At 38.5% G+C, this 5,000-nt stretch overlaps 1 protein-coding gene across 2 annotated transcripts in view; it reads right to left on the bottom strand.

Annotated features, from left to right (window-relative positions):
* The window catches only part of LOC138046026 (protein NLRC3-like), a 93,170-nt gene that overhangs the window by 40,959 nt on the left and 47,211 nt on the right, over nucleotides 1-5,000 (bottom strand). The gene's annotated exons all lie outside the window — the stretch shown is intronic.

Here is a 5,000-nt window from a genome sequence, read left to right as displayed (position 1 = left end):
TCGCTCTGGAACTCGTCCGTTAAAGGTATGTTCCCAGGGGCTCTTCTCGCCTTACTTGAAAACGTTACGCCAGTCCCAATTCCGATTCTCTCGTCTCGTCTGGACTGACTGCCCCTGGGTCTCCGAGGATGGGAGCTCTCGCGAAGTCCTCGAGACTAATCCGCCATAAGTGTACGAAAAAGTTTGCTGCCTTTTTTTCTTACAATGACGTGGACTGTGCAACTTGATTTTATTTGTATAAATGGAGATATGCCATCTGAAACATCTTATAACTTGTCCAGAATAGGGTTTGAATATCTGGAAAGAGTGAAATTAGCCATTCTGGACTGACTTTGCGAGTCCATCTTACTGTTCGTACTCCATCAAAAAATTAACGGCCAAACTTATCATGATTTTACTGCCCGCAATTCTAGAAATACACTGCAACTGAAGATATTACCCGAAAAAATCACCAAAGAAACCTTCATGGGCAAACACTTTAAAGGAATAATGTATTTCACTTTTTTTTTTCCTTAAAAATCTATTGCCAAACCGTCTTAAAAGATTGCATATTCAGGGAAGTTCGGAGGAAGAATTACACCGGCCTTTGCCGCAAATAGTCGTCGAAAAGGTACAGAAAGTAACATTCCCCATAAGGACGTAAAAGCAGCAATTTTGTAACAATCTTAATGAAGAGAACAAGACTTTTAAATTTGAAAAAAGACATGTTTCGGCAACTCCTGTGCCATCATCAGTTTGTGGATGGAATAACAATGATGTACACGAGTTGCACAGGAGTTGTCGAAACATGTCTTTTTTCAAATTTAAAAGTCTTGTTCTCTTCATTAAGAACATTCCCCATGCTTTAAATGTGTTTTCTCAAATAAAAGCCAACGGTAAACTTTCGAATTCGTTTATTATATTCCTTCCACGGTAATTAACTCTGGTCAAAACAAAATAGCGTGAATCTGCCGTCCACGCGTGTATTAGTGTAATGAAAGTAAATTTGATTGGCCGATGAAGGACATGTCAAGCAATCAAAAAAGTGGGCGGAAGGAATCTCGAAGAGGAATTTGGTCAGGCTCTATTTTTCGTTTCGCCAACTCCACATTACGTACCACGCGAAACTAAATTAGAGCCTGATCGCAGGTTACTCAAATCTAAGAGAAACCGGAACCCAAATAGGACAAAATAGGAAAACCTAAAAAGCACATTGGATAACAAAACCGAAAAACCGCTCATATTTTCTACAGAAACCGAAAACCAAATGCTAAAAAACGAAAAATCCGCAAACCGCAATGAACACCAAAACCGAAAAACCGAAGTCTTGGCACACAAAACCGAAAAACCGATCTAAAAAATAGCCAAAACCGCAAAACCGAAAATCCCAATGTCCCCCTCTTTAAAAGTGACACGCTTGCTAAGTTAACGCAAGTGTCACTTTTAATAATTATAATTATGTTTATTAAGCAAGTGGTCGACGTTTAATCCTAACGCTTCGCATTTTTTATGGTTATCCTTCTGAGAGGATCTACACTCACTGTTACAGTCTAAAAATGTTCCCATTCTCATATACAACTGTGCAGTGTGCATGCGCACAAGACGCCAATTAACCTTAATGTCAGCGTGTTCTATCGTGCTCAAAAGTTTGGATGCACAATCGCAAACAAAATAAGACAGAAAGATGTGCGAACGTAACTAAAATCTGTTCACATGTCCATTGAACTATTTGCTATTCCCAGTGTGCTTACAATTGCATTCCAAACTAAGTATTCACAGAAAGGTTCAGACGCACATTTATTATCCATTGTAACTTTTTGGATTCCAATCTATCCGAGAGTAAAGAAAATCTTTTGTGGTGTTCCTCAAGGCTCTGTGTTGGGTCCATTTTTGTTTCTGATCTAAATTAATGATATCTTTAATTCTTCATCAAAGCTTTTGTTCTTTCTTTTTCCTGATGACACTACTTAAATGGTTGTATGCTGACAAAAATCTAAAATCTCTGGACAACTATTGATAGACTGAACTATTTAAAGTGTCAGATTAGCTCAATGCTAAATAAGTTTTTACTTTATATTAAAAAAAATAAATCATATTCATTTATCTTCCGGCCATATCAATGTAAGATAGATCATTCTGTTGATATTCATATGATTGATAACCAAACCTAGTTCCCCACTCTTATTGAAAGTAAAATATATGTAAAGTTTCTTGGAGTTCTGCTAGTCTAAGACAGTAAGCTGAGCGGGAAATTTCAAATTGACAATATCTAATGCGCTGAAAAATTGTAGAATAATTTTTGTTGGAATGCTTGCTGGTCTCAGTCCCTCTCCCGACTCTTTAAACTATACTTTATATCGATCTCTGACACGGGTTTCATTATTTAAGGTTTGAAGCAGGGGGTTCGTATATATTGGTTTAACACCCGGGCAAAGTATTGGGAAGGCCGCAAAGGCCTTCCCTCCTAGGGGGGTCTGGGGGCATGTTCCCCCAGAAAATTGTGAAATTCTTAGGTTAAAGAGATGTGTTTTCCTGCATTTTGAAGCCCAAAGCAATGTTCTTCGAATGGTATTGCTAAAGCTCCCGCTGTGGACCTTTTGAGGCTGAACACCCTAAGAGGTATCAAAACCATATTTTAAACCCCTAAAAGGTACGGCCAGCAACCCCATCCTTTTTATATGGGAGTCCCCCCCTTGGGCTCTTACACTCTTACAACCGGGTGACATAGTGTGTAATGCACTCGGCAGGTACAAAACGCAGGTCACAGGTCATTGTTTTACCTATACAGAAAGTATCCTTAACATTCATAAAAGCTAACTTTAGGCAAGAGCCCATCTGGAGCGTGCAACTTCCACGAACGTGCAACTAACACGAACACAGTAGAGTTGTAGGCTCCGGGTCATGGGTTCCTGCTTTAGGCCTAAAAACTTTTCTTTAGGCCTATTTAGGCCTAAAATTAGCTTTTATGAATGTTTAGGATACTTTCTGTATAGGTTAAGTAATGACCTGTGAACTGCGACCTGTGTCCTGTGCCCTGTGACCAGTGACCTGCGTTTTGTACCTGCCGGTAGTGCACTACCATAAAAACCATGTTTATGTTTTCCAATTAGGGTCCGCTGGGACAAAACACAATAGGCTATAGTACGGTAGACAGCATAAAAATTAACCTGCAACATGTAGTTCGGTAATTAGCGCTCTCTCCCTCTCTCTCTTTCTCCGTTTGTGTTCATTGTGATATATTATCGATTGCTATAGTATTTGGGTTGTAAATTTAGTTCGAAATGTAAAAGTAAAAGTTTCTTATTGTAAACCTTCGAAACATATTTGATTATGCGTACATACACTCCTGTGTTTTAAAATGTCAATTACTGTTGTGAAAATAGACTGTCTTTTAACTGTTGCAGTTTTTTCTTTCGAAATGTCAAGTTTTTTTTTGTGTGTGTCAATGGACATGATCAAAATGGTCTATTGTGTACAGTGTAAGAGATAAATACCAACAACGGAGGGTTTAGGGCATGTGTAATACCTCTCGAGGATTATAGGTGAAAGGTATTGTCAACTAGACCAAAGAGGATCTCAGAACACTGGATAAGAAAACAATAAAGCTGTTAACTATTTACCAAGCATTTCATCCGCAGGTCTAAATGTTATAGGTTATAGTAATTTTCAAAAGACTAGTTGGTAAGAGAGGCTTGTCTACTGTTGAGGACTGTGTTAGCATTGAAACTGGGAGCTTATTTAAAAGCAATATTATATTTGCTAGCAGTGAGAGGTTGCTGGGTTCTGTTAAAGATGAAAGAATATCGAATCAAGTCTAGACAAAGCAAATAGGCAAGAATGGAAAGGCATCTAACCAAGTAGAGGAATAAGGCATTCCACAAAAATTTCATCAAGGGGATGCAAAAAGGTGAAAGATCCAGAATCATAGGATTGGCTAACAAGAGGTACCTTCAAGAAAGAAACCGTAGGACTCCTTACTGAAGCACAAGATGAAGCACTACGAACAAACCAGGTCCCAGTTGTTCGAAAGGTGGATAGTGCTATCCACCGGATAAATCACTATCCATTGGATAGCGCTATTGGTTTCGCTTAAGAATTGGTTCATGCTTAGCGTGCGTATAATTATCGAGTTATGGATGCACGCAGGAGTTTGCTAAGCACGAGAGAAGCGTAAGAGTCGCACGAGGCTACAGCCGAGTGCGACTCTAGCTTCTCGAGTGCTTAGCAAACTCCCAAGTGCATCCATAACTCGATATATGCACACTCAGCTAAAAGCATGAACCAATTCTTTTATAACATAGCGACAACAACTTGTGCGATAAAACATGTCTTATTTGATATTGACTTCAAAGTTCTCACAACGTACGGTGAGGGAAAACAAAAGAACCTATTGGCTGGTTAAAATCACGCCACAAGTACATGTAAGTTGAGAAAAAATTGAGCAAGAACGGTTCATTTAACTAATTAATGTTGAAAGGATTTGCTAATTCAGTTAAAGAAAACATTGGCAAACAAAGCCAAAGCACTCGATAAAAATGTCAACAAACACAGTCAAAATGCCCAAGTAAACAAAAATTTTTTGGATTGTTGAGAAAGATGCTGGGTTCACTTTTTGCTATGTACAGTGCAGTTGCTGGAGACGGACTCTAGGAAACTTGCATTTTTTCGCCATGCACCAAGCTAAATTCAGAAAAAAAACCCCGGTATTACTGTTACGGTTAAGTTTATAGGTAAAGCGTGATTAATGTTTTTGACCATGTTTCAGTGTAGCTGAAATTCGGATTTAATATTTTCAGCGCTTTTCCGATTTTGTTGTTTTTGTAATTAACTTGTTTTTGGCAGGTTGAACAAATGAAATTATACAAAACAACGAAAAAAACAAGACTTTCTACTTTTGAAAGTTGCCACAGACCAACTTAAGCCGTTTTCGTTCTTGTTCATGAGTGTCTTTCAAATACAATTTTGTGCATTTTTTGTGTTGAACGTGCCTGTTGTGCTTCGGTTTTGTTGCCCCCAGCTCT

The sequence above is a fragment of the Montipora capricornis genome, chromosome 1 (assembly GCF_036669925.1).
Source record: "Montipora capricornis isolate CH-2021 chromosome 1, ASM3666992v2, whole genome shotgun sequence".
NCBI classification, from domain to species: domain Eukaryota; kingdom Metazoa; phylum Cnidaria; class Anthozoa; order Scleractinia; family Acroporidae; genus Montipora; species Montipora capricornis.
Note: the sequence above shows the minus strand (reverse complement) of the source record. Positions and strands in the feature narration are given on the sequence as shown.